The sequence below is a fragment of the Balaenoptera borealis genome (assembly GCF_965194805.1).
Source record: "Balaenoptera borealis genome assembly, chromosome: X".
Lineage (NCBI taxonomy): Eukaryota > Metazoa > Chordata > Mammalia > Artiodactyla > Balaenopteridae > Balaenoptera > Balaenoptera borealis.
This window is the reverse complement of record NC_138881.1, coordinates 118064057-118077307: the sequence shown is the minus strand read 5'-3', so window position 1 is coordinate 118077307 and position 13251 is coordinate 118064057. Positions and strand designations below refer to the sequence as shown.

The 13251-nt window shown below is 42.2% G+C and overlaps 1 pseudogene across 1 annotated transcript; it reads right to left on the bottom strand.

The window, feature by feature from the left end:
- Positions 1-4145: 4145 nt before the first annotated feature.
- On the bottom strand, positions 4146-11122 carry LOC309620063 (exportin-6 pseudogene; annotated as a pseudogene). The gene has a single exon. The product of its transcript is annotated as an exportin-6 pseudogene (transcript).
- Positions 11123-13251: the final 2129 nt, after the last annotated feature.

The window sequence follows — 13251 nt, the reverse complement described above, 5'->3', positions numbered from 1 at the left end:
ATGATCAACAAGGACTAACTTCAATTTGAAAAGATGGGCCACAAACTGGAAGCCTATTTATGCAACATATTAAAGCAACAATAGTTTGGTATCCAGAATATATGAAGAAATCCTCCAAATCATCAAAATGACAAGCAGCTCAATAGGAAAAAAGAGGCACAACACATGAATGGGCACTTCGAAGAAGAAAAAATACAAATGGTCCACACTGACGTGAAAAGATACTCAAATTCATTAGTAATGAAAGAAATTCAAATTAAAACCGCAGGATATATAATTTCACCCTTACCAAACTGGTAAAGTTAAAAAGTCAGACAACACTATGTATTAGTGAAGGTACTGGATGATGAGAGTTCTCATACAACTGCAAGCAGATATGTAAATACAACCAATTTGGAAATAAGTTGAACATGCTTATTTCCCAAGACAGAACAATTACACCCCTTCGATATATATATCTAGGATATATATATCCTAGATAACTTCTTAAAAATTTGGACCATAAATAGAATTGCCAGAATTAGGAAACAAATAATACAGGACATCCAATTAAACTTGAATTTCAGATAAATAACAAAAGATAGTATGTATCTACATCTATGTATATCTTCCATGTATTATTAGGGACATACTTATACCAAAAAAAAATTCTGTTGTTTACCTGAAATTCAAATTTAACTGGGCACTTTGCATTTTATCTGGCAATTCTAACCATGAGACATGTACAAAAATACTCACAGCAGCATTGTTTGTACCAACAAAAAACTGGAGGGAATTCCCTGGCAGTCCAGTGGTTAGGACTCCACGTTTTCATTGCAGAGGGCATGGGTTCGATCCCTGGTCGGGGAACTAAGATCCTGCATGCCATGCTGTGAGGCCAAAAAAGAAAAAAAACTGGAAACAATCAAAAGATTCATGGACAAAATAACCATGTTGTAGGCTTACAATGAGATACTATACATCAAGGAAAATACATGAAATACAGCTACTTCCATCAATACTGTGCATTCTTAAAAGCATAACGTTGAGCACAAGCTGCAGAAAAACGTGTGATTCCAATTATATAAAATCAAATACAATAAAAATCAAATACCAAGTTGTTTAAAGACTATATATATATATATATATGATAATTATAAAGGAAAACACGAGGATGATTACCATAATATGCAGAATAGTGGATATATCAGAGGTTAGGAAGGGAATACAGTCAAAAAAGAATACTCAGAGAACATCACATATATTTGCAAAGTATAGCCATGCAGTCTTTTTTTTTTTTTTAATCTTTATTGGAGTATAATTGCTTTACAATGTTGTATTAGTTTCTGTTAGAGACACAGACGTAGAGAATGGACTTGAGGACAAGGGGAGGGGGAAGGGTAAGCTGGGACGAAGTGAGAGAGTGGCATTGACATATATACACTACCAAATATAAAATAGATAGCTAGTGGGAAGCAGCTGCATTGCACAGGGAGATCAGCTTGGTGCTTTCTGACCACCTAGAGGGGTGGGATAGGGAGGGTGGGAGGGAGATGCAAGAGTGAGGGGATATGGTGATATATGTATACGAATAGCTGATTCAGTTTGTTATGCAGCAGAAACTAACACAACATTGTAAAGCAATTATACTCCAATAAAGATGTTAAAAAAATAAAAAATAAAAAATAAAAAAAAATTATGTGAAATTCAAAGCAAAAACAGTGAGAGGGATAATTTAGTTCCACATAAACAGTTTAAAACAGCTTACCAGTACAATATTAATTTCATCTGTTGTGTCTCTAAATCAAAGAGTAGATTTCACAAGATTGTGTGTATTTTACCCTGCTCTTGTTATTATATGTGCATAATGTCATGGTTAAGAATACTCAAACGTTGTTATTTTAATTCTATCATCTCTAGCATCCTTGAGCACCAGGAATTTGGGTGTAGACAAAAGCAGACTCAGATGTACCAAAATGAAGAGATTAAGGGGAAAAAAAAAGCATACATAGAAATATTTAAATGAGTCATATATGGAGTCAACTTAATTTAACCAATTTGTCTTGCAAGATATTCATTAATAATATGTTTTCTGAATGAAGGCAGTAAGACATACTTATAAATCTGTTGGGGCTGAAATACCTTCACCTGTCATTGCAAAAAAAATGGAATTGAAACTATTCATCATTTTTTAAATGTTTGGTTAGTTTTTACCAGGTACTGAGAGACACAGAGAGAGAGAGAGAAAGAGGGAATTATCTCAATTAAAAATGTTATGGTATAAAGAAAAGTGGCAATTAAATATATCAGCATTTTCAATTTTATTAAGTAAAAAACAATTTGGGGGGAGATTATGGGTGATTGTGTAAAAAGAGAAAGAGAGAAGAATTATATTTTAAAAAGCATTTTGCAGAAAAATATCAGTTGCAAGGCATACTAGGCAGCTAGGGAATTGAAATGTGTGAATATGTAACAAGAAAAGAGAATCTGCTTATTTCACTTTTAATATAAATGACACTTTTTGCTTTAATTGATATACTTTTGTAGCAATGTATATGTAATTAACATAGATATATGTTATTTTAAGTCATTAAAGAAATAATTAAGAAATAATTTTATTTTCAAGAATAAATTTTGAATGGTAGTTGACCACCAATAAAATAAGATCAAATCATTCAGTCAGTGAATAAATACCTTAATAAAAATCTTCACCCATAAGATTTCCTGGTTTGAACAATAAAATATATATCTGCTGTATAAAAAACAAAACAACAACAACAAAAAAGGACAATAAGATAATGGGTGTTCCTTCATGTGGTGTGCCCAGGCTAATTCAGTGGCCTGAATTTTTGACTGTGTGTTGGTGTTTTTTTGGATGATGAAAAATTTTTATTGACTGACAAGTATTTGCTTGTAAGATTTATGAGATTCAGTCTTCATATATGCTTTTACTTCCCCTTCTCCACCATGCCCAATCCCCAATTATTCTCTGCATATTGCACAGCATGTTCTGTTTTGGTTATTTACCTCCCTAATATTATTGTTTGTGTCCTTCTGTCAGTCATTAAATCACACAGTCATTTAGCCTTCTTTTTTAGTGATGTCCAGGTTATGCCTGTGTTAGCACTGTAATCATCTCTTTGTCATTATCTGAACTCTGAGAAAACACAGTAATACTATTCACAATTAAAAGTTAAATTAACACTATCTTGATACAAACAACAGCTAATCTACAGTCAGAGTCAAAAGTGGACTGTTAACACTCACAACTACAGAACATTTGAGTTGCATATTTAAATCACATCATTCAGAGTGAAGCAACAATGGATAATCCACTACTGTGGACTACAGATCCTAGTTTCAACATCAGCAGTCAGGGAAGAAAAAAGGAGCAACAGCAACCATGGAATTCAGCTAGTCTATGCCTTATCCACTTCACACTGAGAACAGTGTGTCTTTCAGCACCTGATTTTTTGGCTGCAATATCAGCTTTGTGCTTTCCCCCATATGTCTTCACCAATAATGGAAATTCAAAACTTTTTACATCGCAGGATAGAGGTTTCCTGGTAGACTGGACTTTTAGGACCAAAACCAAGACAGTCCTGGAGAAAAAGGGTAATTTGGTCACTGAAACGACACATTAAAGTAAACATCATTCGGTTCTACTACATTTCTTTTCCAGAGAGGAAAATGAGACTAAGAAAGAGCAGGTCATGGATACACAGCATATTATTGCCAAATTTAACACTCCTCACTCTATGTTACTGATTGCCAGTTCAAAGATCTTGCTAGTATGACATTTGGTTTTTATTGATCAGAATCTGACTGACCAAAATTTATGAATAAAGTTTAAAAAGTTGCCATTTTTTAGGCAAATAATTGAGATCTAAAAAAGATATCTCTGTTCATCTTTATAAAGTTAGAGTAGAACATAACAAGTAATTTCTTACTCCATAATTACTTGAAAATGTTTGAAACTTATTAACCAGCAGTTAGTGTAAAAGTTTACTATATATAATTTCCGTATGTTATGGACTGAATGTTTGTGTTCCTCCAAAATTCATATCTCATAAAGGTGAGGCCCTCATGATGGGATTAGTGCCCTTATAAGAAGAGACAGGAGAGAGCTTGCTCACTCATTCTCTCTCTCTGTTTCTCTCTCTCTCTCTCTCCAGGCAAACAAAACAGGTCATATGAGCACACAGAGAAATGGCAGCTGCCAAGAGAAGAAACCTCAAAATAAAACTGGCACCCTGATCTTGGACTTCCCTGACTCCAGATGTGTGAGAAATAAATGTCTGTTGTTTAAGCCACTCAATGGTATCTTGTTAGTCTGAGGCGACTAAGATATCATCCATATATTTAGAGCAAAACACATTGTTCTCCTCAAACTGTATAGTATTAGTTATCTACCAGTGCTGTCAAAAACAACTAAATTTTACAGAGGAAGAAATCACATATAATATTCAATAATAATTTCTACTTTGAATAAGATATAATAATATTTTTAAAAAACACTGCTAAGGAAAACGTGGAGTGAGAATTGTGGACTACTGTGTATATGTGTGTGTATGTGTGGATATGCGTGTATTTGAGGTATTAGCCACACATACCTGGTTTCCTTACCACCATGTTTTGAAAACTTTCCCAATCCTTCCAACTCTCACTTGTATAAACTCTACCTTGTTATGTCAGGCCTTGAGAGTCCTACTAATCTGGCTTCAGAAATGCAATTAATTTAGACACATGAGCTTGAAACAGCCTGCTCCTTGTTCATGCACTAACAGAATTCTCCCCGTACCATATCTGCACACTGATGCACAGTCTCAGTTCCTCTCCATGGTCCACTGGATTATGGCTGCACACCTTCCTTAACCTGGCACACGATGACTTTATCCATACTAGAGCACACCAGAACATTACAGAATGTTCTTTCCTGGTCCTATTAGCCTTTCAACACCTTAGCCCCTTACAGATGCAAGAGTGCAGTCTTCAGGCTTAGGATTCCATTTTCCTCAGCTTTTTTACTCTCACTTAAAGCTGCTTTGCAAATCCTCCTACCCCTGCTCTACCATCCACTCACATTCCCTTTGCTCTTCCAAACCCCCATTTTCCTCTTTTCTAAGTCTCTCTAATGGTCAAATTGTTATGCTCTTGGTTAATACCCTGGATTGCTCTGCATTTCAACTGAGCCACTCTTAATTACATATCATCCACGGAAGCTGTTGAGCATGAGGATTAAGAGTATAGACTTGACTAGAGTTGCTTTGCTTGGGTTGAAACCATTTCTTCTCCTACTTCCTAGTTCTGTTACCTTGGGCAAAGTTACTTAACCTCTCTCTGTGCTTTATTGTTCCTGTTCATAAAATGACCATAATCAGAGAAGACTTGTTAAGATATTGCAAGGATTAAATGAGATGATCCATGTAAAACACTTATGTACCTAGTACAAAAAAAGTGATGAGTAAATTGTAGTTACTAATAATCTGCTCTTTCTACTATTTCCATGCTACAATGCTAGGTGATATAGGTCAAATTTGTGATTTGAAGGTATTGCATGATTAAGCTATAGCAATCTTGAAACATGCTCTAATCTATTTGTTCTCTGGAATACATTGCCAAAAACATTTCCTAAAATGAAACTAGTAAGTCCAGGTCACACTGATTAAAACAGTATCAGAAGAACTGAACTAATACTGGACGTTTAAATCTTTGTCTTTAGAAATAATTCAACTGAATCAGTAAGACTTGAGTTCTAGTAACATCATTAATATAGACAGACTATCATTAATTTCTATACGACCTTGAGCAAGTCACTAAAACAAACTGAATTGCAATTTTCTCACATGATGAAATGGAAAAATCCAATTCATTTAAAAAAGATATTTGTTGAGAATCTACTGTCAGCCAGTGTCTTTAATAGATGGCTTACATACATTATATCATTTATCCTTATAACAGTACTATGTAATAGGAGTGATTATCCTCACTTTGTAGGAAATAAATAAGTAAATAAAGAGGCTCTGCCTATCTATCTCCCTGGGTTAAGAGGATCAGGGTCAAATGATGAAATTGTACTAGAAACTAGACTACAAAGCACTTCCCCAATATTGTACTTTAAATTTAATGTTTTGTTTTGACAAAGTACATCACGTCAGTAATTAAATTCTTGTTTATTTTTTTTCCCAGAGTTTTGGTGGGAAATCTGAATCATGAAGACCATTGATCAGGGTTTCTAGATTTGGATATAATGATTAAATTAGGATCATTTCAAGATAATTAATGAAATATTAAAAGAAGCTTTGAAAGAAAAATAAGTTTTAGATTGAATAAATGTCACTATTCTAGAAATATATTACATATGTATATATATATAATATACATATATATATATATATATATAATTAAACATTTGTGCCACAAACTAAAACAGTTAATGTTTTTATATATTTCAGACTTTGAGGACTTTTCATTTTAGCTCAGATACTGAAGAAAAAAGTATCTTTGAGAACTGTGCATTTATTTTTTCTTTAGAATATTTATTGTATTAAGTGTTGTTTATTTGTTTTTGCATTTCTCTGAGAAATGCAAATTGACATCACAATGAAATGCCATAACTATTGTAAAAAACAGAACATGCCAAAAAAGATTCTTGTAAAATTGTTTTCATTGCGATTAGCTCATACTTTCATTATTTATCATGTGAGGAGTTCTTCTTAGAAGTTGATGAAATAAATGGCAATCCAGAAGTGCCATCTCCTTGCCAAGGATGTCTACTTTTATTGCACAAGTGTCACTTTTAAAGTTGATGAACAGCAAACATGAAGTAGTAATAACTAATGTTGAAAAATGAAGCCACCTAAGGAGCAAGAAGTGATAGATGACATGGTGCATTTTTAGTACCATAAAAAGTTCAAAAATGAGGAATAGTTTTGGTCATGCCCCAGTTTTGATTTTTTTAAATACAACAACAACATAAGCATATTATTTTTTCATTAAGCTTCTCAGTTTCTTAGTATCACAATGGAATGATGAGAAAACAAGAACAACAACAAAAAAACCCATGAGTCTGCAAATCTCTGACAAAAAGCAGAGACTTCAAGGCATTTGAGGGGGAGGGGGGGAGTGGCTTGACAGAAGTGCCAAAGTAGTTCCAGCATCATGCCTCTCCTTAGCCGGCTGGGCCGGGAGGGGTGGGGCGGTGGAGTGGTGAGAAGGTGGCACTGTCACAGCTGTCCTTGGCGTTTCTGCCTCGTGACTGATACATGCATGATCTGCGTGGACCACCCCACAGGATTTTCCGGTGCCTCCCCGGTACCTGGCCGCATGACCCCTGTCTGCTCCAAACCCCTGGGACACCCCGGAGCCAGTTCTGCTGGCTGGGCGGCAGGAGAGGAGCGTGGAGGGGGACGAGGGCAGGCCACGCCGCTCCGGGCGTGAGAAACTGAGGAGAGGCCGAGGCCCGTCCGGGAGACACCCGTGGCAGCAGGCGGAGGTGGTGCAGGTGGCAGTGGCAGGAGTCGGTGTCCCTCGGGCGGTGAGCAAGCTGCACCTAGAGCTTCACGGTGCCGGGGGGCAGGCTGTCATTGCAGAGTCTGTAGTAACGCAGGTCGTTGACCAGGCTGCGCACATTTGGGTGAATGAGGGCAGGTCCCCATCCATCTTGAAATTCCGCCCCAGCACATTTTTCTGGTTGGCATCCACACCGTCACAGCTGGTCAGGAACTCTGGGAGGAAGGCCGCGAAGAAGCCATCGAAGTCCACAGAGGCCACGCTGTAAATGGCGATGCCAATCTCCTCCTGCAGGAGGTCGTGGGGCTTGTGAACCAGGACCTGGCGCAGCACGTTCACAAACGGAAAGAGCGTGGTGGTCCGGAAGATCTTCTGTGGTACAGCTTCCGCTTGGTGTTGAGAGTCTCCAAGTAAAAGAGATTTTATTTAAATAGGTAGATGTCAGGCTGGAGAAAGGACTGTCCAAAAGCCTGCATGATGGCACTGAACTGAGGCTCATTCTCCATCTGCTCCTCGGCAATGCCCCTCTGGACACTGGCCAGGACGGTGGACTTGAAGAAGCACCTCCAGTTGCGATGGAGCGTCTGGAAGAGGAGCTCAGACAGCTCAGCCTTCACACCAGGGGAGCGGCACTCGGCGATGACGGGATACACCTGCTCTATGCACAGGGAGATGATGCGGGGGAGGAAGGGCTTGAACACCTGGCCAGGTTCCTGGACCACCACCTGCAGGATCTTCAGGAACTTCTCAACCACCCGGCAGCCAATACTGCCTTTGTGGAGGATGCTCTCGGCCAACTCTTCTCTGGTAAACATGTTGAGGAAAGTCTGTGTGACCTGCTCAGTGAAAGGCACGCCCATCTGTACTCTAAGGCCTCGAAACAGAGTGGGGAAGAAGCTCAGCATCTCATCAGACACATCTGACTGATGGATAAAAGCTGGAAAGAGGGCCGGGGAGACTTGAACGGATTCCTGCAGGGACCGGTAGCAGATCTGTTGGGACTTGGCGGATTCCCCAGAGATATTCTCCACGCTATCTTCTAAGACACTAAGTGTCTGGTGGATAATCACTTCGGTGTCATCCAGGGGCATCTTCCTCTGCAGGGCGACAGCATTGGGCTTCAGGTTGCAATGATCCCGAGAGAGCGCAGAGATGAGGTTGGCATGGTTGATGGAGCGCACAGGCCACTGCTGCTCATTCTCTGGGATGTTTGGCCATGGAAGCAACAGGATGTTAGAGAGGGCTCGGCACACCAACACCTGAGCCTTGTCAACAAGCTGCTGGGTAGAAGGAATCTGTGATTCTGTTGAATACTTTCTGTACTGCGGGGATGCTGAGCAGAAAGGTCGCACAGTGGCGGCCAGTGAGACCAGTGAGTGGCGCGCAGATAGCAGCAGTTTGTCTCGGACCTTGGTGCTGACCAGAGCCGTGACTGTATCCATGGTGGTGGAGACGAGCGTAACGAACGGCTGCGTCTTCTGCCGATGAGCCTCGCTGCAGTACCGTGCTAGCCAGTGAGAGTAAGCCTGCGGAGCAGCCAGGGGCTAAGCGTGCACGTCAATGAGATCAGGCTTCAATACTGATGGCACGGCAGTCTCAATGTTGTGCAATTTTATCTGAGATCCATACAAAGTGACTTTGACCAACCTCTCCACCACCGTGAGGGCGTCGCTGAAGCGCACTGCGAACACGTCCCCGATGAAGTACTCGGCTAGGTGGCCCACAGCCTGCAGGAGGGAGCTCAGGTCTCGCAGGGAACAGCGCAGCCGCTGGCAGTCGTTCTCTGCTGTGATGTTCAACCTGTGTCCTGGCCCTGAAGTAACTATCAACTGCTGTAACCCCAGATAAACTTCTAAATTGTCCTGAAGAACTGGGAACAGTGTTGAGAAGGCGTGTGTGGGAAGGAGCTCCATCACTTTGGCCACTGCCTCCAAGCTCTGGCGTAAGTACCACTGCCACTGTCTGCTGATCGTCATGCAGAGTTTTGTCATCCAACTCCTCCAGCTGGGCGTGGTTGTATCTGAAGTGGATTCGATTCAACACCTCCATGAGCAAGAGGACTAGGGCGTCTTCGTACCTGTTGAGAACTGCTTCCTTGTCTCCCAGACGGCTTTTCGTTTTCCTTGTCAGATAGTCCAAAAAGAGCGTCCAGATATCCAAACAAGAGAAGTAACCTTCATGAGTAGGCTGACGAAATGTGTACTTGAACAAAACTGTCAAAAACTCCACCACGGGAACTGGGAGTAGGACTCGATTCTTCTTAGGTGAACACTCACAAAGAGCCGCAGAAGGTCAGTAAACTTCTCGGTGTAGCTCTCATCGAGTTCTTCTAGCCTTCTCTCCACCGTGTGGGCATTGTTATCCTTGGTGATTTTCTGCAGGAGGTGGAAAGTCTGCTGGAACATACGCAGTAAGTAGTCCTCGAATTCTTAGGCACACAGTTCTTGGACATGAGTTCATTGATGCGGGACATGGCCAGGACCCCAAGCCGGCCGCGCTCCTGACCCAACACACAGTTCTGGCTGCTGCCGTTAACCGATGCCATCTTTCTGGCCTGGATGTCACAGCCAAAGCAGGCAAAGTGGAAGATGGTGGTAAGGAGGGACGGGATGATGCTGGCAGACAGAGGAATCCATCTGAAGAGATGGGCCAGGCACTCCAAGGCCAGGGAACAGATATACTCACTCTCCGCATCAAGGATGGGGAGTGGCTGATTCAACAGTTTGGCTGAACCAGGACTCTGCAACAGGTTACTCGGTAAGTCACCACTTTCTCCTGAGGTCGGGGATGGTGGTGGGGTGGTGGCAGTCACGCTGTGTTTGTCCCAGACAGTCTCCAAGATACCTGTCAGTAGCCCAAGCACTGTCCTGCACCTGGTCCAGCAGCAGCTTTCGCAACTCCTCCTTCCGAGCCACGCTGAGGTCCTCACCGGGACAAGCCAGCTCTTCTGAAGTTGTCCTCAACATGATCAGCCCGAGGGGAGTTGTCACAGGGGACTGGATCAACTGTAAAGTGTTAGTAAAAAAGTCATGGTAGAACATGGGCCAATCTTGACGGCCAACGTCAACAATCACTTTGCAGAGCTTGCTCCAGATGAAGTAAGGTAAGGTTTTGCGGTGAGCCAAGAGGAGTTTGGACAGGCAGCTACGGATTTCCGTCTTATCCTGAGATGGGACCCCAAGCCACATTTTATTCATCAGATTCTCAAAAACCGTTAAACTGTATATCATTACATAGTCATTCCTAGTGCTGGAGAGAAAATACAGGCAGAATCTCCAGGCTCCTATTTGCTGAGCAAAGTTATCAAGAAGTTCCTCTAGCTCACGTTTTCTTTCATTGGTTGTACAGTCGTGGAAAAACTCTGTCATCAGACTTTCCAATGCCCCGAGAGAGGCTTCTTCAGATGCCATGCTGGCCGGGGGAGGGGGCGGCTCAGGTGAGCTGGCTCTCGGGCTTCGGACACGTCCCGCTCGCACAGGTCAGCTCATGGTCCCGGCAGGCTCGGGAAGTGCCCCGCCCATGCAAAGACAACCGCTTCCCCACCCGGGCCCCGCGGGGACCCTCCATTAAGAGCGCGGCCCCCCGGCCCGCCTCATCGGGGACCCCCGGAACAATTCATCACCTCCCCAGGGAAACTGAAAAAGCAGGAAATGGGGCTCGGAGGGCAGCGGCTCGGGGCTCCCCGCCCGGGCCCGACCCCCGAGGGGAGGCTCCGGGCCCAGGCAGGGGCTCCCCGGGCCCCGCGTTCAGAAGCGGCGGCGGGCCCGGCCCCGAGGCTGAAGGGGCCTCGGCGGCGGCGCAGCCCGAGCGGCCGGCTCAGGAAAGGCCTGAGGGCCCGCGCCGTCCTTGCAGCCTCAGCCCACACGGCCGCCGCCGCCGCCCTCCGGAGCATCCCTGCGCGCGCCCGCCCCCCGGAGCATCCCTGCGCGCGCCCGCCCCCCCCCCCCCGGAGCATCCCTGCGCGCGCCCGCCCCCCCCCCCGGAGCATCCCTGCGCGCGCCCGCCCCCCCCCCGGAGCATCCCTGCGCGCGCCCGCCCCCCCCCCCCGGAGCATCCCTGCGCGCGCCCGCCCCGGAGTGGCCCGCTCGCGCCGCGCGGCCGCCCCCGACCAACAGCCCCAACGCGCCGGCCCCAGTTTTGATTTGCAGCCATTTCAGATTGACCCTTCTTTAGAGATAGAATAAAAATAAAATATCTCATTTTCTCCTGAAAATACCCAATATGACTATACAAGTATGTATTTGTGGGCAACTGAAACACATTCCCTGCTAGTACTCCATAAACTGCAGGGGTCCATTGGGAACTGGGATTTGGCCTGCAGAAATCTGTAATAGCAATTTTAAGCGCTTGTAGGATAATGAGAAATTTTAGGTATTCTCAATAATATCATTCAATGCAGTGTATCTTCATTTCTTTAATAAAAGAGGAAATTCCTGCTGATCAAGTGTTACATAGCTTAAGGCTCATTTGGGGGGATGTAATGGCCAATGCCTAATTTATGCTCTTAGGGTTCATTTCAATATTAACCTTTTATGATTCCAATGGGGTTAGAGGCTTAATAGAATGAGGTGAAGTTATTAAAACTTATAACTTTATAATATACACATTTCTCACTGTTCCCTCCAGAGTCAAAGTGTTTCTTTTCAATTTGAATGAGGCAGGGGATGATTTATCCATATGTTCTTCCCAGTTCACATTTATCTTTAATGAGAACTTTGCTAGTTTATTTTTGTAATTAATGATACTTTGCTCCTGAAAAAAAAATTGATATCAATCAGTAAAAATAAGAGAGCCTGTATATATACATACAGAGTCTCATGTCAGTGACTGTGTGTGTGTTTTGTATTTCTATGTAGTTTTAGAATCACAAATCATAACTTTCTTTTCCAGTGTTCATTACTAAAGGAAGTTTTGCAGAAATGCTGCCTAATACTTTCTGAAGGTCAACTGAAAGTGAGTCTGTGGCATGCTCAGATAAGAGAACGCTGCCTAGAGCCCTGCTATTCACATCATTAATCAGAAAGTGAGGAACTTAGAAGTCAGCCTGCAAATATGAGTTATGTGGGTTAGAGAAGAATGTATAATCCCGTTCAGTAGAGTGTGAAAGTTTCCATATACCTGCTACTCCTAAATCAGTAATAGCTGAGGATGAAGCTTTATGAGCTTTTTAAATAAAATGGTATTCTTGATAATATATGCCAAATCTCTCTGTAGCAGGATCCAAGGCCACAGTAAGTCACCACTCCAAATTGTTTTAGTAAAGGCATTATTTTGAGTATTGAGAGAACTATATTTGGGTTGCCATGTAAATTTGTTTGAAGTTGGATCATTCATGAAAGAAGTAAAACACCACCAAATATTTTATGTTCCTCTGAACTTCAAAACAACTTAAAATATTTAGGGTGTTGGGATGATTGGCCCGGGGTGGGGAGGGGAGTGGCTAGGTAGAAATATGCTGAAGTCATACTAGAGGCCAGATTGATTCATATATTATTTAATTTATTCAGCACAAACACATATGCAGAGACATATGCAACTATTAAGGTAGGAGGTATCATCATTTCCATTTTATGGAGGGGGAAATTGAAACTTGATGTTAAATAATTTGTCCAAGATCATGAAACCAAAAAGTTGCAGATTGACTTCGAGTACTGCAAAGTTAATGTTCATTTCCCTACAGGAAATGTGTGCCCCGATATATTTTATTTTAGTAATATACACATATTTATTCCAATGAAATTTTTAGCTACTGAACGGACA